We start from the raw sequence: 22,654 nt of genomic DNA on the forward strand, positions 1-22,654 counted from the left end.
AGGATTGTTCATGAGAGAAGATAAAATCTGTCTCAGTCAATTTTGCCATTGAATAAATAAATGACTCTGTTCTTTCTTGACAGAAGTTTTTTTTTTTTTTTTTTTTTGCAGAGGTGCTGATTGGGAAGGAAAGAGGGGAATAGTATAATCTGAGGGGGAATTTGACAGTTAACCCATGTTAAGGCTGTGCCTCTAGATTAAAAAATCTAGAGGAACAAGTGATAAGCTGATAACCTAGAAAGGACAGGGGTGCCTATATGTAGCACGATCCTTTTTGGATTCTACTATCCTTGGTGGCACCTACTAAGCTGTCAATGCTTGTTAACATTTTACTGATTCCTATAGTGAATTAGGGCCTTCTTGAAGCATGCAACCATAGCCAAGTTTATAATATAAAATTCCTGGAGACTAATATTTATCTAAATGAAGTTAATTATAGGGATGGTAAAACTCACTTAGACATGCATTTTGAAGAGATTAGATTGAATTTTCTAAACAAGAAGCAAGGGAAACCTTTCCTGGAAAATTGATTTGCCATCATTCCTGCTGATCATTCATGGGGCACAAGTTCACTATGAGAATGGCTTCCAAATGCCTCTATTCAGGACCATCTATTTGGTTTAAAGGAGAAAAAACAGACAAATCTCACACTGGGAAGGTGTCCCCTGAGACCTGAAACACAAATCTTGGTATAAACAGTTTAAAGGATCAGTAAAGAAAGTAATGGTGTGGGGTTGTATATATGTGTCAGCAGGATGGAAAATGGTAACATAAGGGTCCGAGTAGTTTGTAAATTGATTCCATTTGCAGTTAATGATTCCCTTTTACTGTTACCATCTTCCTCTCTCCCTTTTCTCCTCCCTCCCTCTCCTTTCTTTCCTTCCTTTAGTTTTTAGTCTCAGAAATTTTACTGTCTTCATCTTGCCAGCTACCTCCACTATCTTCTGCCCACTATTAAATTTCATTTGAATTAATTTGGTAGATATGTACGGAATGCTTATTGTGATACTGAAGATGCCACAAAGGCACAGGGAGTGTTGGGGAAACAAAACTAATAAGATCTGGGTTTTGCTCTCTAAAACTTAAGAGTCTGGCAAGAGAGACAAATAATTCCATAGTTGTGTATGTAAAGTGGGATAAGTTAAATCCTATGGTGGAAGTAGTTATAGAGTGTTAAGGGCACACTGCAGAGAGGTATCTAAGAGATACCTCTATCTAAGAGGTATCTAAGGTATCAGAGAGCCTGCATTAGGTGTGGGATTCAGGGAAACTTCTTATACGAAAAGATGCTTTTGAATTGATTTTTTTCCTTATGGCATAACATGAAGAGTTTAATAAAATGTACATATTGTAATATAGTTCAATGAATTTTGACAAATGTATACACACATGTAAACATACCCCCATCAAGATAAAAATCATTTTAATTGCTAGAGAAAGTTCCTTTGTGCTACTTTTCAGCTAGTACCCACTTTAGCTACCACCTCAGAGGCAACCAGATGAAGTGCTTTTGGTCTGAGCATTCACAGTGGGAAGAAGGGGAGAAAGGGAAGTTCCATGGAGGGAATGGTGGAGAAACTGTGGATATGTGAGAAACTGTGCCATATGTAAGAGACCTCCAACCCTCTGACCTAATATTGCTGGGACTAAAGGCATATTATGTCTGTTGGATAGATATTTGACAGCTGAGGCTAGGAGCTAGGATGTCATGGAATGGGTAATTAAGTAACCAACTTTTGTACTATGAGAAGTTCGTTTTCTGTTACTATAACAAAAATTTCTAAGACTGGATACTTTATAAGGAAAAGAGATTTACTTACCTACAGTTCTGGAGGTTCAGGGCATGGCACTGGCATTGTTTTACCTTTGATGAGGGTCTCCTGGTGAATGGCATCACAGTGGAGGTGATGTGTGTGAGAGGGAGAGATCACATGGTGAGAAAGGAGGCCAAAGGGGAGTGATTCAGAAAGCAGACTCTTTAACAACCTCTCTAGTGAGAAACAACCAGGGATCCCATGAGAACTAAATTCCCCCAATGAGCTAATTATTTCCCACTAATTACTCCACCTCTTAAAGGCCCTACAACCTCTTAACATTACCACATTGGGGAACCAAAGTTCCAGCACATGAGCTTTTGGGGGACAAATTACAGGAGGCATGAAAGGATTTCAGGCGAGGTAGTAATATTTTTCTTTTAAAAATATTTTTAGTTATAGATGAACACAATGCTTTTATTTCATTTATTCATTTTTTATGTACTGCTGAGGATTGAACCCAGTGCCTCACCAGTGCCAGGCAAGCGCTCCACTACTGAGTCACAACCCCAGTCCTCAGGCAGGGTAGTAATCTTAATGGTACTCTAAGACCTTATTTTAAAGAGATTGGTAGTGTGGCTGGGGAATTGGGAGTGGTCATAGAACAAAGGCAGAGAGATCTGGTTAGAAGGTGATTACACTTATCTAGAAGTGAGAAAAGCCTCAATACAAACAGTGTGTGGTGGAAATATAGAAAAGAAAACGGATGGGAGAAAAGTTAGAATTTCTAATACTTGGTTGAAGAAAAGGAAGGAAATTATACACTAAGGCACCTACAAAGCAGCATGTGTATATTTCAAGATCATGCCAGCTAATTAGTAGAGAATGCTAGAACTCAAATCTCTGGCTTCCAGATATTTTTCTGCCTTATTTTTAGGGCTCTTTAAATGACTCAGGAATGGGCTAGTTCTTATACCTGAAAAAATCAACCTTAGGCTCTTTTCCTCAAGGAGTGACAGATATATTCAATACATAATTTAAAAAAATACCAGCTTTATTAAGATATGATTCAAATTCCTTGCATTTTACCCAAAATGTACAATTCTATGGTTTTTAATACATAGATTGTGCAAGCATCACTACAGTCAATGTTAGAGTGGTTTCATCATCCAAAAAGATATCGCATATTTTTAGCAACCACTTTCTAATTCTGCCCATTGCCCCCAGCCTTAGGCAACTCATAATCTACTTTCTTTCTCAAAATATTTACCTACTATAGAATGTTCATGTAAATGAAATAATATGTGGTCTTTTGTGACTGGCTTTTTTGCCTAGCATAGTCTCTTCTGGGATTTATCCATTCTGTAGCTTGTATATATCTTATTTCTTTTAATTGCCAAATAATAATCCATTATATGGTTATATCAAATTTTGTTTCCCATTTCATCTGTTGGTGGGTCTTAAGGTTGTTGCCACTTTTTGGATGTCATGAATACTGATCCTGATATTTGCATACTAGTTAATCTGTGATTTTAAATGGGAATGGATACTTTGTGTGGTTGTTGTAAGAATAAAGGATGCATGTAAAGTACCAAACATAGTGATTGGTACCCAAGTACAAAATAAATGATGACTCCACATTGTGAGGATAGTGATGGTTATGACAAGTCTCTTTTAAAGGGTGTGGATGATTTTTGATGGCTCCCAAACATTCCTTTTTCTTCTTTGTCCTATCTGTGACTTCACTTTGATTCTTCTAATTTTGGTTTCTCAATTTTTTCTTTTATACCGCTTTCTTTTCCATCCCCAAGTCATATTTTAGCATTATCAGTGATTCCCTATGTATTGCTTGTCACCTAGTAGCCTGAGGACAGGCCACTGCCTTTGTACTCTTTGAGAATGAACTTGGGTGCAAGTAAAGCATTGCACAGGAAATTCTTTGAGGATTTTTCTGGACTTTTAGAGGTTTTATTTAGGTGGCAAGACCTAAAATAACATTTTCTGCTACATTTATCCAAGTTTTACACCATCTATCTATCTATCTATCTATCTCAAATGCTCATCTGGGTATAGTGGCTCATGCCTGTAATCCCAGAAACTCAGGAGGCTGAGGCAGGAGGATGGGAGGATGGCAAGTTTGAGGTCAGCTTCAACAACTTAATGAGATCCTATCTCAAAATAAACAAATAAAAAAGGGTTAGGGATGTAAATCAGTGGTAGAGCATCCCTGGGTTCAATCTCAAGTTCCAAAAACCAGAATCCCACCCTGCAAAGCAAATCAAAACACCACTAACAACAAAATTCTCAGAGATTTGTGTCCTTTAATCAAATGACTGCTTGCATTTTTTTCTACATTTTGTGTAAGATAATTGTTTTTCATAGGCATTTATCTTAATATTTGCTTTCAGAAACATTTATCCTAATGTAAAAAATATTCAATTTATTAATATTAAGTACATTATTTTTCTATCTGAAAGAAATGGGAAATAATTATGGGGAAAATTGCTTTTTAAATTCAAATGGTTAAAATATTTTTTAGGGCAAAGTTCTATTTTATTGGTAGGAAATTGTTAAATCCATTCCTCTGTAAAATACTGTAATCTGTCCTTTTATATGAAGAGAGACAAATATCTAATTAAGTAATATTGTTTGACATCAAACAATTGATCAAATATTTCAATGAAGATAGTTTTATGCTCAGGGTTGGTGTTGGTGGTGTCTGCATTTGAAATGCCCTTTTATATTAATTCAATATGTCATTGATCTTTCCCTTTGACTCACACAACAGAGTCAGAGATGATTCTTTTTTGTAGGGAGGACCTCAAAAGGAGAAGCTGAGCTGACACTACAGAAGAAATGAAATGAGACTCATTAAGTTTTTTTTTTTTTTGAAAGAGTGTTGTTTGGTACAGTTTCTTCTGACTAAATTTATAGTTTTTTTGCTTTTGAAATATGAAAGGGAGAACAGTCACCTGAAAGAAACTTTTCTGGAGCAAGGATAGCCTAGTTTGTGAATTCTTGGTCTAATGTTAATTGGTTGGTTTGTGACCCCCCTTTCCTACTTTTCTCCAAAGGAAACACTGGAATGCAAATTTGGTATTAAAATTAAATTGTTTCTCTAACTTGGAAAAGTGAACTTGGATGATTAACCACTCTCTGGGTTTCAGTGTTTTCATGGGAAGATAGAGGCAGTAATGAGAATGTAAGCACCTTGGGAGACATGCTAAAAAGAATAAATGCAGTAATGGTAGTATTTCAAAGAACTAAAAGACATTAAGAAAATGATAAAAAATATGAAAGAACATAATTCATCAGAATTAAAAAAAAAACACCCTGCAAATGGGTGACAGAATTAAAATAAAGGAACTGAAATGAAAAGGGGAAAAAAATCTCATTTTATAAATGAAGACAAAATCAGAAGAAACACTAGAGCAAATAGACATGCTAGAAGGTAAAAAAGGAATTTAAAAACCAAACGAAATGAAGAAATAAAAAGCATTTGAGAGAAGTAGCAAATATTAAAAATAAGAAAGATCTGAAATATTAATATCAGGAGGTTCTGGAGAAGAAGATTAAGTATTACAACAAAGTCAAGAAAACTTTTCTGAAACATTCCCTGAAATATTTTGAACTACAGAGAGAAAGCACACCATGACCCAGAACTACCAGCACCAGTACATACAGATAAATTCCCAGGATTTAAAGAAAAATAAAAATTTTCTTTAGCCTTTTAGGTTCAAATATGTGACTTATGAAGGAAAAAAAATTAGATTATTATCAGAATTAGACAGCAAAGCTCAATGCCAGAATAAAATGGAATAACATATTTAAGGTACTTTAGAAAATAAACTATGAGTTTATTTTACATCCAATAAGATTGGCATAAACTGTGACCAATGAGCAAAAACTTGAGGAAATTATTCTCACGTGTCTTTATTAGAGATCAAGATTGCCAAAATGATTAAAGAGACATTAATACAAGAATTAGTAGTGAGGCATCAATGTTTATAGCAGCACAATTCACAATAGCTAGATTGTGGAACCAACCTAGATGCCCTTCAATAGATGAATGGATTAAAAAATGTGGCATTTATATACAATGGAATATTACTCAGCACTAAAAAATAACAAGATCATGGCATTTGCAGGGAAATGGATGGCATTAGAGCAGATTATGCTAAGTGAAGTTAGCCAATCCCTAAAAAACAAATGCTGAATGTCTTCTCTGATGTAAAGGGGGTGTCTTGAAATGGGGTAGGGAGGAAGAGCATGAGAAGAAGATTACCACTAAATAGGGAAGAGAGGTGGGAGGGAAAAGGAGGGAGAAGGGGAGTTGCATGGAAGATGGAAGGATAATCTCATTGTTATACAGAATATATGTATGATGTTGTGAGGAGAAAAAGAAAAAAAAGTGTGTCACATTAGGTTGGATAGAGAGAAGTGATGGGAGGGGAGGGGAGGGGAAGGGGGGATAGGAAGGGCAGCAGAATAGAATAGATATTATGATTGCTGTATGTATACAGGTGATTGTATGACCAATGTGAGTCTGCAATCTGTACAATCAGAAAAATGAGAAATTATACCCCAATTGATTCAAATGTATGAATTGCCAAGATCATTGTAATGTCATGTGTAGCTAATAATAAAAAAAAAGAATTAGTAGTGAGGGCTGGGCAAGGTGGCGCACACCTATAATCCTAGCAGCTTGGGAGGCTGAGGCAGGAGGATTGTGAGTTCAAAGCCAGTCTCAGCAAAAGCAAGGCCCTAAGCAACTCAGTGAGACCTGTCTCTAAATAAAATACAAAATAGGGCTGGGGATGTGGCTCAGTGGTCGAGTGCCCCTGAGTTCAATCCCTGGTACTCCCACCCCCAAATAATTGGTAGTGAGTATGAAATACATGGTTGTTTGTGGAACTAAGACTAAGTGAGAATTAAAAGAGGAGATAACAATATGTAAAGGTTGTGTGAATATCAACATAGATCTAATACAACTATTAAAAAAGTGAGAAAATGAAGTTAGACTTAGAAGAACTTTTAACTGTTTTCTCCAATCATAATTTATAGTGCTATTATTATTATTGTTATTCTGAGACTGTTGTACAGTTATTATAGGTAAGCACAAATGATGAGATATTCTAATCTTATCCTTAGGGTCCTTGAGAATGAGGACTCTTGGTATGGAAGTCCCTAGTAACAATGAGAAAACATCCTTAGTGCCTGGGTTATGGCCTTGAAATAGCATGTTCTACTAAAAGAAACTAGGGCTTCTTGGAGAGACGGCTGCTCCAGGTATGGAGTAGGAAGATGAAGTGGAACATCTTGACCTACCACATGGCAAGGAATTTACTGAGAACAAAAGGCTGAGAGGCCATTTTGAAAAAGCTTCCATGGGTTGAAGGAGAAACAAATTGAGTGTTAATGAGGATAATGTTTAAATACATTTAAGTCCATGAGTTCATAATTTTTTAAAAGAAAGTTAATTGGTCATCATCTGAGGATGACAGATAAACAATTCATTATTGTGAATTCATTATGTACCAATTCATTACTTACCATATAAGTTAAGATTGTTTATCTTACATTTCCTTTATGAAGTGTACAACTGGCTAATAAATAAAGACAATGGAATAAAATTAGAATATCACCAACCTATTCAAAATGCACTAATAAACTTGGGCATGGAGTGCAAAAAAACTGCCAATACAAAACAAAACAACACGAAACCTCAAAAGTGAGAAGCATACATTATGTATCTTCTGGTGAAAGAACATACCACCACTTTATTTTGTCAAAGGGCTGGAATCTGAACATCAATCTGGATTCAGCTGCCACTGTTCAGGAAATATAGAGGATAAAGGAATATATTAAATTGTACCATGAGATTTAAACATCAGAGTCAAGTTCAGAAAACTTGAATGTGAAACAACCTGGGTCCATCCTTCAACAGATACATTACACGAGAAAGGAAGGAATGGAAGCCAATACATCAAACTTAAAAAGGATCAAACCAAAATACTACTCTATGGTGCAGCCAATTTGGAAAGCAGTATGGAGATTTCTTGGAAAGCTGGGAATCGAACCACCATTTGACCAGCTATTCCCCTTCTCGGTCTATTCCCGAAAGACCTAAAAAGAGCATGCTACAGGGACACTGCTACATCGATGTTCATAGCAGCACAATTCACAATAGCAAGACTGTGGAACCAACCTAGATGCCCTTCAATAGACGAATGGATAAAAAAATGTGGCATTTATACACAATGGAGTATTACTCTGCATTAAAAAATGACAAAATCATAGAATTTGCAGGGAAATGGATGGCATTAGAGCAGATTATGCTAAGTGAAGCTAGCCAATCCCTAAAAAACAAATGCCAAATGTCTTCTTTGATATAAGGAGAGTATCTAAGAACAGAGTAGGGACGAAGAGCAGGAGAAGAAGATTAACATTAAACAGGGATGAGAGGTGGGAGGGAAAGGGAGAGAGAAGGGAAATTGCATGGAAATGGAAGGAGACCCTCAGGGTTATACAAAATTACATACAAGAGGAAGTGAGGGGAAAGGGAAAAATAATACAAGGGGGAGAAATGAATGACAGTAGAGGGGGTAGAGAGAGAAGAGGGGAGGGGAGGGGAGGGGAGGGGAGGGGGGATAGTAGAGGATAGGAAAGGCAGCAGAATACAACAGACACTAGTATGGCAATATGTAAATCAATGGATGTGTAACTGATGTGATTCTGCAATCTGTATACGGGGTAAAAATGGGAGTTCATAACCCACTTGAATCAAAGTGTGAAATATGATATATCAAGAACTATGTAATGTTTTGAACAACCAACAATAAAAATTAAAAAAAAAAAACAAAAAAACCCAAAATACTACTCTGTCTAGGGATGCAGACTTGGGTGATAAAACCATAAGGTGCCACAAAAAGTCATTCTTCTTTTTTTTTTTTTTTGCCATTTTAAAATTTGTTCTTTTTAGAAATACAAGACAGTAGAGTGTATTTTGATATATTATACATACATAGAGTATAACTTACATCACTGTTCTTTAAAGAGGGCAGGATAAAGGCTGTGATTAGTGTGGGCACATAGAGGAATTTCTTGGGTGGCTGGCAAAACTCTCTTTGGTTAGTGAATACAAAAATGTTCCCTGAACATTCTTTTTTTTTTTTTGGTACTGGGAATTGAATCCAGGAATGCCTTATCATTGAGCTACATTCCTGGCACTTTTAATTTTTTAGTTTCTGAGATAGGGTCATTGAGCTACATTCCTGGTACTTTTAATTTTTTAATTTTTGAGATAGGGTCTTCCTAAGTTGCTTAGGGCTTCACTGAGTTACTGAGGCTGGCTTCAAACTTGTGATCCTTCTGCCTCAGCCACCCGAATCACTAGAATTACAGATGAGTGCCAGCACATATGTTTTAGTCAACTTTTTCACTGCTGTGACCAAAAGACATTACAAAAACAATACAGAGAAAAGTTTATTTTGCGTCTCCTGGTTTCAGAGATCTCAAGATAGCTCGCTCCACACCTCCTGGCTTGAGATAATGCAGAACATCATGGCATAAAAGTGTGGCAGAAGGTATGTGGAAGAGGAAAACAATTGGGAACATGGCACCAGGAAGCAGAAAGAGAGAGACTCCCCTCACCACAGGCAAGATATATATACCCTAAAGACCTACCTCTAGGAACTTACCTCTTCCAGCCACAACTTATCTACCTACAGTTACCATCCAGTTAATCCTGGTCAGGGGATTGATGCACTGATTAGGTTAAGGGTCTCATAATGCAATCACTTCACTTCTAAGCTTTCTTGCATTGTCTCACACGTGAACTTTTGGGGGAACACCTCATATCTAAACCATAACAGCGTCCAACTATACTGAGCATTCTATCAGCATATTATCATACTTGTATCATCATATCTATCTACCTGTATTTCCATTAACACATCTTGTTTCTGGGTGTATTTCAAAGTAAATTACAGATATTTGTATACCTCCTTCTCAGTGCTTCAGTAATCTAATACCATTAACTAGAGTTTAATATTTATTTACAGATTTTTTTCTTGTGATGTGACAATTACATAAATGAATTGAAATGCAGTGTAGCCACTGAGGTTTTATTTTTAATATTTTTTTTAGTTGTTGATTGACCTTTATTTACTTATATGTGGTGCTGAGAATCAAACCCAGTGCCTCACACATGCTAGGCGAGCACACTACCAACTGAGCCACAACCCCAGCCCGCCACTGAGTTTTGACAGTGCATATATCTATGTAACTCAAATTCCTATCACTATATGCATTATCATCACCCCAAAACTTTCTTCACTTTCTTTTTTCAGAGTGTAAAATTTGAATGTATTTTTTAATCAATTCAAGAATGAGCAAGCGTGGTGGCTCAAGCCTATAATCCTAGTGGCTTGGGAGGCTGAGGCAGGAAGATCACAAGTTTGAGGACAGCCTCAGTAATTTAGCAAGTACCTCAGCAACCTAGAAAGACCCAGTATCAAAACAAAAAATAAAAAGGGCTGGGGATGTACCTCAGTGGTAAAGTGCCTCTGGGTTCAATATCTAGTACAGCCTCCCCCTTCCCCACCAAGATTAAAAAGATTCTGGGTTCAGAATGCCCAGGTTTGAGTCTCTGTTCTCCCTTATCAGTAGTGTGACCTTGGTTCCTTTTCTGCCTCAGTTTAGGTCTTTGACAGATAAAGATAATGATACTGCCTTCATCAGGGAGTAGTTATGAGGAAATATAAGTAAAGCACTTAGAAGAGTGACTGGCATAAATAATTGCTTGCTTTTTATCACTATTAAATTACCATTGTACATTTCATATTATTTCTTTTAACAACTACTTGATAATTGTCTTCATTTTAAGTTATATTAATAAGAATTGTACTAACAATTATTTATACTTAATTAGATCTGAGGGTCGATTGGAGGCATCCAGTGATTTTACTATGAGTCATCCATATAATCTGGAACCATTTGTTCTAGTATTCCCCAAAGACCATGCATCTAATATATTCCAGGTCTGGAAACTTCTCCTCAGTTTCCTCTTCCATGACATGTGAGGAATACCAGACGTATACAGCAGACTAATCAGACTCATCGTAGGAACTGCTTGGTTATAAATTAGATTATTCATGTGAAAACCTGTGGAAGTCTCAAGGAAATCAATACTTTGCAAATGTTTGTGATTGTTGCTATTTATCATTCTCCAAATGAGTCAGTCCTTTTCATCACCCAGGCATACTAACATTAGCAGACAGGGGAAGCCTGCAGATCAATTCCTGGTGACTCCTTATTTCTTCCCCAGGGATGCCCCCATTTCCACTGCTACTTCTCAGCCACTTCTCTGTACAACATGGTCAGTGGTCACTATGATGGATTCAGATCATCTAGGACATTTATAGGGTCTGGATCTACCTTCTTTCTGTGGGAGAGCATGAAGATATCTGTCATTTCTTTGAAACAGTTAACTTTGTTGCTTGGCAATTTAGTGCAGTCATTTGGAATTCTGTTTGAATTTTACCTTGTGTATCTTTACTTCTATGTGATCGACTTGTTTACTGACAGTATACAGCAGAAACTTTATTCCCTCAAGATGGATTTTTTTCAGGATTATACATTAAAAATAACTTGTTTTCTGACTTTTGAGGCTCCTTAGTGTCTCCTTTCTCTCAGGTAAAGAGAACCTACTTTTATTTATTTATTTATTTTTTCAGATGCAAATAAATTTTATTATTTTTCTCAGTAAAATTAAATCTGGTACAACGGTCATTAGCTTGGCTCACAGAATATTCCAGGCCGTCATTTTTGGAACTCTGTTTCCAGCTGAAAGTGTTTCTTCTCTGCATATCCAAATTTCCCAGACAGAATGTATATACTCGAAAATACTTATTAAAATGTTCTTAATGAATTGGGGCTGGGGTTGTGGCTCAGTCGTAGAGTAGTTGCCTCGCATGTGTGAAGCACTGGGTTCGATTCTCAGCAATGACAAGCTCACAGCGGATGGCTGTTCCCTCTAAGATCAGGAACAAGGAAGGCAGGAATTCCCATTCTCACCACTTCTAGTCAATGTAGAGAACCTACTTTTAAAGTTGAGAAACACATCAAATATGTCAATATGTATTGATGTAATTAACTCAGATTGAAGTTTTGATTTTATTTTACATTTCATATGTTCTGTGCATATATGATAAAGATCTGTCAAAATTATGTTAAAATTTCGGAGATTCAGTAGTATCTTATATATATGATTACATTAAAATTTTAAAATGTCTAAAATATATGAAAATCTGAATTCCTAGTAATTCTGGAAAACTGAAATAAAATAAGCATGAAAGAAGAGGCTCTCAGAACACATCTACAATGTTTCTCAGTCTGAAAAAAAATCAAGTATGTCATCTCTGCAGAAGGGGTTGTTACACTTCTCTCTCTTTCTGCTGGTCTTTTCCAAACAGTCAACCTTTTGTCTCTAATGTTATTACCACCTATACCTGTGAAGTACTTCAGGTTATAGTCTGTGGCTGACCATGCTATACAAGAGAACAGAAGTTAAAATGGTCAATTATGCATGAGTTTTCACACCACAGAAACACAAGTTTCTAGAAGCTGAGAGTATCTTATTCTGAAGGACACACAGAAATTGACCTGACTCTCCATCTTTTTTTCTGGTCTGTAAATTTCTGGGTGCTTATATTCTCCTGATAACCGCTAGACCTAACATATTGTTCTTCTGAACTCTTAAGTCACATACAAATCTCACTTCATTTATGATGTTCTCTTTGCCTGATGCTTGCCTTTACTTTGCATATTCTAAAATGTCATATATAAAAGCATATATGTGTATTGCATATTCATAACTACATGGCAAACTTTTAAGAAGTTGTTATCAGAGACTGCTGCCTTTTATCAACATTTCTCTAAGGATGTCTCCTTCCCTCCTATCATGTTGCTCAGTTCCTGCCCTTCTTTGCCATTTCTCTTTTTCTTACTTCCCTGTCCTATCTCACCATCAAAAGTTCCTTTTTATCTCTTGGGAAGAGGATGCTAGTGACCTCTTGATCTCCCAGTTTTATTCAAAATAATGGCTTACTTCACCTTTGGGCACCTACACCAATATATCTTGCTACATAGACATCTTTGGTTCTGGAGAGAATTGTGCCATCTCCAATAGCATCAGACAGAGTGATTACAATAAGAAATATTGTAGTAATGTTTATTTTTTCACTTTCACTTCTTAGTACAGTACCTGAAGTTAACTTACATCATGTTGAAATTTTGCTAATTGACCTTTTGTTAGTTGATTGTCTCTCTTTTTTTTTCATTTCTAAAATAAAACACCACAGAAGGCCTAGTTTCTTCACTGTGGCACTCAGAAATAACAATCTGCAAACATTAGATTGACTTCATGGAATTATTGCTTTTTATTTCAACCAGTATGCCCATGTTGAAATAAAAAAAAAAAAAACCCCTTCATATAACCTAATCACTTTTTAAATATAATTTAAAGGTGATTTTTTTTTTTTTTTTTTTTTTTTTTTTTTTTTAGGGGAGGCAAGGATTTACTGGAGATTTAAGCCAGGAATGCTTTACCACTGAGCTAGCCTTTTTTTTAATCTTTTATTTTGAGACAGGGTCACTAGTTGCTTAGGGCCTTGTTATTTTTGTGGAGGTGAGTCTTGAACTTGTGATCCTCCTGCCTCAGCTTCCTGAGCTGCTGGGATTAAAAGCATGCACCACTGTGCCTAGAAAAAGATGATATCTTGATCTGATAACGCTAATTTATTAAAATTGATTTGGGCTGCTGGATCTGAATGATAGAATAGACTTATTTTTCCCTGCTTCTCTCTTCTAATTACAACAAAACACCCTTGGAAATATGGAAGAGACAATGATAAAAGGACTCTCAATATTAGAAAGAAGATGACAGATTTGTAAGGGATTTCAGGATATGAGGAATGTCAACATAATGAGTTTTCTGAGCTTTCTTTTTGTCTCTCATATACCCCTGGCCTGAGCCCCAGAGAGGCCTGCGATCTAGAACAAGCAACAGACTTAGACAAAAGACCTTGACAAAAGCCTTCTCTTTGTGACCAAAGGACACGGAGAGGGGAATCCCAGCGGAGATTTAATGGGGGAACTGCAACACCTTTTTATACACTAGGCCAATAGGCAGTCCAATGTATTGGCAGCAGTAAAAGCAGGGCCAACCCAAACATTGCTTCATAGCTAGGGCACTGGAAGTAGTCTGATCTGATCACAGTGGCTGAGGCAGTGAAACCATGTGTCTTTTTGCCTTCTATCCAGTAGCATGAAGACACCCAAGGCCAGTGACTTTTGCTCCAACCTCTACCCTCAAGATCTCAGCAGGGCTGGGAATGTGGCTCAAGCGGTAGCGCGCTCGCCTGGCATGCTTGTGGCCCAGGTTCGATCCTCAGCACCACATACAAACAAAGATGTTGTGTCCGCCGAAAACTAAAAAATAAATATTAAAAAAAAATTCTCTCTCTTAAAAAAAAAAAAAATCTCAGCAATAGCAGCTTGCTGAAAGAAGGGCCCTCTGCCCATACAGATGATATCATCAGGAATTGGGCAAAATCCTGTCAGCATCAGAACAAAGTAGGCTGGAACAGCATTACAGGGGCTCTCAAAACTAAACTGCCATTGGAACTAATGCCCACAAAGTATTAATGGAATCAGGTGTCTCTTAGCATAATAACCAAAATATCTAGTGATAAATTATACATCATACCATGAACCAGGAAAATCACAATTTGAATGAGAAAAGATAATCAACTGATCCCAATAATGAGATGAATCAGATGTTGGAATTATTTGGCAAGGATTTTAGAGACCATTGTAAAATGCTTCAGCAATCAATATTTGAAACACATAAAAAAATAAAAAATATCAGCAAATAAATAAAACAAAAGTTATAAAAAGAACCAAATGGAAATTATAAACTTAAAATATCTAGTAATTGAAATAAAAATCTTGCTGGATAGATGCAGTAGTATGTGGATATAACAGAGGCTAGAATCAGGAAACTTAAATCAATAGAATTTAGTCCATCCAGATAACAGGAAGAAAACAGACACAGACCAAAACCAGAACCAAAACCAGAGCCTTAGAGAACTATGAGACAATGACAAATGAGTGAACATTATCACCAGAGTCATATTAGGAGAGGAGGAAGAGAATAGTGCTAAAAGAATATTTGGTAGAAATAATTGCTGACAATTCCCCAATTTTGGTGAAAGACAAAAACCTATATACTAGCAGTGAGTGAATCCCAAAGAGGATAAGCATGAAGAAATACACACAAAGACATGTAGTTAAACTTCTTTTTTTAAATTTTTTTTGTAGTTAAACTTCTGAAAACTGATAAAAGAAGAAAAATCTTAAAAGCAGCCAAAAATAAATGACAAATTACCAATGAAAATATCAATTTAAAGGCAGCAATTTTCATATCTGAAGCTATGGGGGTCATGAGGAAATAGGAAAACATTTTCAAGTGCTAAAAGAAAAGAACCTTCAATCCCAAAACCATAATCAGAGAGCTTATCCTTCAGGAATGAAAGAGAAATAAAATGAAGAGAATTTGTTGCTAGCAGGCCTACCCTTAAAGAGTGCCTAAAGTTATAAAGTCACAAATAACAAAAGGCTCAGGCCTTCAGAAAAGACAGACAAACAGAATGGGTAAATATGGATGCAGACATGATAGAGGAGATGTATTTTCCCGTGTTTTTATTGGTGCATTATAATTATACAAAATTGTGGGATTCATTGTTACATATTTTTACATGCAGATGATATAACAATATAAATTGGCCAATATTATTCCCCAGTATTTTCTGTTTTTATTCCCTCTTCTTCTCCTTGAGGAAATATATTTAAAAAAGGGAGAGAAAGCTGAGGATGTAAAGCTCTTTCCTAGCATTCACAACATACTGGGTTTAATCCCCAGTACTGTTAAATAAATAAATATTTATTTACAATAAATAAAGGCCTTAAATAAAACCCAACACCCATTCATGTTAAAAATGCTGGAGAGGGGCTAGGGTAGTAGCTCAGGGGTAGAGTGCTTGCCTAGCATATGTGAAACACTGGATTTGATCTTTAGCACCACATAAAAATAAATAAAATAAAGGTATTCTGTCCATCGATAACTAAAAATATTAAAAACAAAACAACAACAACAATCTCCAAAAAATAATTGCTGGAGAAACCAGGGATAAAAGGAACTCAACATTTTAAAGGTTATTTATGACAAACCCAAAGTCAACATCTAGCCAGAGCAATCAGACAAGAGAAGGGATACAAATAGGAAACAAAGAAGTCAAATTATTTCTGTTTGCTGGAAATGATCCTGTATCAAGAAGACCTTAAAAACTCCAGCAGAAGTCTTCTAAACTGATAAATAAATTCAGAAAAGTAGCATTCAAGATCAACATCCATAAATCAATTGCTTTTATATACTTCAACAGTAATTCTGCTGAGAAAGAAATCAGGAAAATCATCCTATCCACAATAATGTCAAGGAAAAAAATTGAGAATTAATTTAACCAAGGATGTGAAAGATCTCTACACTGAAAATTACACCGAAGAAAGAAATTGAAGAAGACCTTAGAAGATGGAAAGATCTCCCATATTCTTGGATAGGCAGAATTAATATTGTCAAAATACCTACATTACCAATAGCAACATGCAGATTAAATGCAATCTTCATCAAAATACCAATGATATTCTTCACAGAACTAGAAAAAACAGTCTTTAAATTCATTTGGAAGACTAAGAGACTCAGAACAGCCAAAGCAATCCTGAGCGAGAAGAGCAATGCAGGAGGCATCACAATACCTGATCTCAAATTGTATACAGAGCTATATTAATAAAAACAGCTTGGGATTGTCATTAAAATAGACATAAGGACCAATGGAATAGAATATTTGACACAGAGACAAACTCACACAGATACAGTCATCTGATACTTGACAAAGGTACCAAAAATACGTGTTGGAGAAAAGATAGCCTTTCTAACAAATGGTTCTGGGAAAACTAGATATCCACTAAGAATGAAACTTGTATAAGAATGAAACTTGACCCTCATCTCTCATCCTGCACAAAAGTCAACTCAAAGTGGACCCAAAACATAGGAATTAGACTAGAAACTCTGCAAGGAGAAAATGCTAGGAGAAAATGGGGCCAAAACTCCAACAAATTGATGGAGGCACTGACTTCCTTAACAAGACCCCTAAAGATCAAGAAAATAAAACCAAGAATCAGTAAGTGGGATGGCACCAAATTAAAGAGCTTCTGTACATTGAAGGAAATCATTGAGAGTGTGGAGAGCCTACAGAATGGGAGAAAATGTTTGCCAGCTACTCCTCTTATGAGGGATTAATATTCAGAAGATAAAAAGAACTCAAAAAACTCAACACAAATAAAACAAACAAGCCCCTAAATAACCCAATCAATAAATGGGCAAAAGAACTCAAAAAAAAAAAAAACACAAATGGTCAACAAACATGAAAAAGTGTTCAACATCTCTAGTAATCAGGGAAATGTAAATCAAAACTACATTGAAGAGCTGAGTGTGGTGGCACACACCTGTAATCCGAACAAGTCAGGAGGCAGGAAGATCAAAGGTTCAAAGCCAGCCTCAGCAACTTGGCGAGGCCCTGAATAACTTATTGAGACCCTTTCTCAAAATAAGGGGATGTGGCTCAGAGGGTAAGCCACCTGGGTTCAATCCCCAGTTACCCCCCCACACACAAACCAAATGAAACAAAAACTACATTGTGATTTTATCTTATTCCAGTCAGAATGGCAAACATGTTAGTGAGCGTGTGGGGGAAAAGGTACACCCATACATTGTTGGTGGGACTGCAAATTAGTTCAGCCACTCTGGAAAGCAATATGGAGATTTCTCAAAAACCAGGAATGGAACCACGATATGACCTAGCTATCCCACTCCTTGGTATAAAAGCAGCATATTATACATCCACATCAGTGTTTATAGCAGCACAATTCACAGTAGCCAAAGTATGGAACCAGGCTAGATGCCTGTCAATTGATGAATGGATTAAGAACATGTGCTTTATATACACAATGGAGTTTTACTCAGCCATAAAGAAAAATGAAATTATGATATTTGCTGGTAAATGGATGGAATTTGAGACCATCATGCTAAGTAAAGTAAGCCAGACATAGAAAGTCAAGGGTCAAATATTTTCTCTCATATGCAGAACCTAGTCTAAAATAAGCGGGGAAGGGTCAGGCTGGTATATCATAAAGATGTAGGGAGGATCAGTGGAGTAGAAGAAGGAGACCAAGATGGAGGGAGGAAAGAATGGAAGGAGAGAAGGGAGGAAATGCAGAATTCCTCCTTTATTAAATTGTAAAAAGCACCAACAAAATTATTAAATAAATAAGAGAGAAGAAAGAGAGAGAGAGAAAGATAAAGAGAGAGAGAGAGAAAGAGAGAGAGAAGGGAGAGAGAGAGAGAGAGAGGAAGATCAGTAGCCTTATAGGAAGGAGAATAGGAGGAGAGAGGAAAGAGAAAGGAGGGGTGGGGAAAGGGGCACTGAAATGGCATAAATCAAATTCCATGCATGTATGACTTAGTCAAAATGAACCCAAATACTCTGTATAACTAAAATGCTTTAATTTGAAAAACTAGAAAATAAATAAATTAATTAAATCAAAATGGAGAGGGAGCATGAAATGTAGGATTGATTCCCAGCATAAATAATTAAACAAATGAAAATGGAGAGGGTAAAGAAACCTAAATGATAGTAAAGTCTTCTTTTTCTTGTTGTGCCAAGGATTGAACCCAGGGCCTCATGCATACCAAGCAAGCATTCTACAACTGAGCCACACCCCTAAGCCTTCCTCTCTCCTTCTTGTAGAACTCACTCCACAAGGCTGTCAGGAGTCTCATTTTCACACCGAGACTGCAGGCTTCTTGAGTCTCTCAGCAGAGTATAGTGTGTGGTGGTTGTCTATGACAATGCTTTTGTATCTTTTTATCTTCTCTATTTTCCCTTTCAAAATGTTTCTGTGCTTTTCTACATCTCACTTCCTAAGGGAGATACTGATGACTATCTTGGGACAAAGCCTTCTATTTTTTGTTTTCTAGTCTAAAGGAGCAATTTTCCTTTTGTAGGGACCTTGATATACCTAAGGCAAAGACAGAATTAAACATATGTGTAAGTATATAAACATATATGTAAGTTATAAAGAGTAATGAAAAAATGAATTCCAGTCAAGTCCATACCTACCTTAAAATAAAATAAAATATAACCACTACTACAGAAGCTACTTTTGAATTTCTCCATAATTTGTTCCTCTACTTCCTCCTTTCTCCATCCCAGTGAAACACTGGCTTCCCATTCATTTATCTATAGGGTTCCTATGTTCTATTAATCATCTCCATAAGTATGTGTGTCAGGCCCCTCTCGATGCCCCTTCAGCCTTGCCCTCTGTCAGATAAGTATTGCTACTTGGACTCTTTTGGATGGGGTCAGTGTAGGGTACTAGGAAGAAGATCTTATCATCTTCTTCCTCATTGTTAACAATAAATCCAATTCTGTAAGAGCCTCTCTACAGGCCCTAGTCTACAGAGGGCAACACCATCGAACTTCTTCGTGAAGCTGGTATATTTCATTGCTTTGGTAAGTGGTATATCCTCTGAGCCCTCTCAGGCAATGTATTCTTCTGGTGATTTTTCTGGCTTTCTATAATATATTCTCCACCTCCCAACCTTTTAATCCCCTTTCCATCATCTATCATGGCAATATTTGTATGTCTATTTCAGTTAATGTGGCCCATCGCCTGGGATCTTTGCCAGGATGTTATATCATATATCCCAGGAGAGCACTCCCAAAGCAATAAACTCTCCATTCTTCAACCTTATGTTTGCTCTCCTTATCCAACACCCTTGGAATCCAGTCCCATGGAATTTAGTCCCATTCATTCTCTCTGCACTCCTCTGGTATGTGCTGGCTAGGTCCTGCAGCTCTTTTGTGGCAGTCTCCTTTCTGTCAGCCTATAGGGTCAGATACTGTTTTTCTCACTTCTCCACCAGGCTGCTTGAATATAAGGAGCATTTATTCTTTGAATTTATGATTTACTAATGTATAGCTGGATTATATTGTGACTTAAACTTCACTATTGGCCCAGTGACCAGGACAGGAAATGAAGGCTAATCCTGTAAGGGGTACCTGTTGTTTTCCTGGAAAGAAGCCTCTGCAACATCTTCAAGAAGGGGGGGGGGTGTACTAGCCATTATTGGGGAGAAGTAGGAGAAAGCATTCAGGGAAAAATAGAGAATCAACATTTTCAAGAACCCAGATATCTCCATCCTGTATGTAATAGTCCCCTTCTTACCCCAGCAGGGTCCTGGCCTTAGCACAGTAAACTATAATTGTTAGGAGTTTGCTCTTCTTTGAAGCTCTACTGCTTTTATTAATACCTGTGTTTAACCCTTGGGTTTTTCTGTTCTCCCATGGCAGGTGCTGTGAGCTTCTTCATATACTTTGAAAGAGGCCATCTGGCTTTCACATTTAGCTTTTAATTGTTGATTAATCACTCTCAGATTTCTATTATCTTTTCCCTCAGCATCAATTGTATCTAGCAATAGAATAGCTACTCAATTTCCTTGTCTTCATTGTTACTATGTGGCCCATATTTCTCTCCAATGGTATCATGCTAGTCAATTCCTTTCTTTCCACCAGTACATTCAACCCAATTAGCCACAGGTAACCTTAATGCCACCTACCACCAGTGGTGTTATCCTCATTGTCAGCTGGGTGATCAAATTGTTCCAAAACCATAACCTTGTGTCTGCTTTCTTAAACTACTGGGACCAACTGAATAAGAGCAGGAGATTTAATAGAAATTGCTCTTAGGATCAAAATCTGTGGAGGGGGAGGGAAAAAGTTAAGCTGTGATATAGTCTCAGTGGAGGCCTCAGATGACCCAGTGGGGAGTTCAGAATCTGGGAAGGGATGACCCTTGGTGGTTGTCCAAAGTTGGAACAAGAAGGTTTAGCCTTTAACCCCTATGTCATGCATCTTGCCCAGGGAAGGGGCCATAATCTTGGCATTGCAACTGTCGTCAGCCAGGGTAATTCCTGAATGGGCTAGAATTTGGGAGTGACTCTTATTTCCGAAGGGTAGAACATTATAGCATCCAATACAGTTATTAGTTAATATATATATATATATATATATATATATATATATATATATATATATATATATATCTTTTTCTTTTATTTTGAGATAGGGTCTAGCTAAGGCTGAGGCTGGCTTTAAACACATGATCCTTCTCAACCTTCTAGTTGGGATTATAGGCATGTGCCATCATGCCTGGTGATTTTTACAATCTTGAATGTGACCTTATTCAATCTCTCTGTATCGGTTGATGAAATAGATGGACCATCTTAGTGGTAAAGAACTAATAGTAAACCTAAAGACTAGAAGCTCTTTAAATTTAGTAAGGGAATGAGAAAAGCAGGACTTCACCCTGTGCTCTTAAGTGAATCTTTACCTTTGAGCCTCATTTCTTCTCTGTATGATGGAGTGACAATCCTTGTCTTGCTTGCCTTCTGCTGTTTTTGGGGATCTCAGCCATGAGATAATACATTTGAAAGTGATCTCTGACTGTATAGTATCAGCCAACTTAGCACTCTTCCCTATGTGTGGTAGGTGTCCATTAACATAGGTGGTGGAAGTATCCCCCCTTTTCAAATGAGTTTCCTGCACTTAAAATTTTCATTTCACTGAAAGCCTTTTTCAGAGTGCTCAACTCTTGAGAGAGTCAGGATGTTATGTTACTGTCATTAATTTATATTAAGGTATGTGGAGAAGACTCCAGATGTGAACAGAGAGGTCCCAGGAAGAGATATGTGAGTTTGTTAAAAATAAATTGCCCACTCCTGGCTCTCCCAGTGACTCTTGCTTCATTGGGTAGTGAGCTAGGATAAGCAGGCTGCTGCTCACTGGTCTGCTCAGATGGGCAGTTTGGAGTTCCCCTACGGCAAAAAAGAGGCCTACTCATTTTTTTTTTCCTAGTAAGATCTCTTATTACCCATGTTTTGTTTAGGTGTACTGAATTCCATAGAAACCCAGAATCTCAGTGGTCTCCAGATTCCAGCATGCCTGCCAATGTACGTAAGGAAGTGTGCAGCTATTTACACTGTTTTTTTCAGTAGAAATTGAGTGGATAAAGAGAACCAATAAAATATGGTTTCAAAATTTACCTCATTCATCATCTCTAGTGTTTTAGATGATAGCTAGAGTGATCCACTCAATCATTTTCAACTCCTGGCAGGAGGTAATAATGACACATATTTGGGGCAGAGTGGGTAACAATAAAAATTCTCTGTACCCATAAAATGCCTTGTTCACAAAGCAGTTCTCCATTCACAGAGCCCAGCTAAATGCAGTTTATGTTATTTGCAATCTTCCAAGAAGCAGACTCTAAGATGGAATTAGACATGCAAGAGCTTTTTTGGGGAGGGAGTATGATGAGGTACAGACTATGATGCAAGTATGTCACTTGTGTGATGAGGGAGAATGAGAAGCAGGATTGTGTAAAATGTAGATCAGTTCCAAAAGGGGTTCAGCCAGGCCAGTGGGAAGTCCTCAAGTCAGTTTCCCATTGAAGGAGTCCTATATTTGCCTAAATATCCTATTGTTCCTAACCATTGGCTGGGGCTGTTGGTCAATTGTATATCCTGCAGCAGGAGATTTGAGTTGTCCATTTTCATGGTTGCCACTACCCACCTCTTTACAATGCACAAATTTGCCTCTCTACCCAGGTTTGGGAATGCATTTGTCCATAGTTCTCACTGCCCTTTCTTCCTAAGGGGGAACAAA

This window comes from Marmota monax, unplaced genomic scaffold, assembly GCF_021218885.2.
Source record: "Marmota monax isolate L192 unplaced genomic scaffold, Marmota_monax_Labrador192_F-V1.1 WCK01_AAM20220418_F8-fsc00042, whole genome shotgun sequence".
Lineage (NCBI taxonomy): Eukaryota > Metazoa > Chordata > Mammalia > Rodentia > Sciuridae > Marmota > Marmota monax.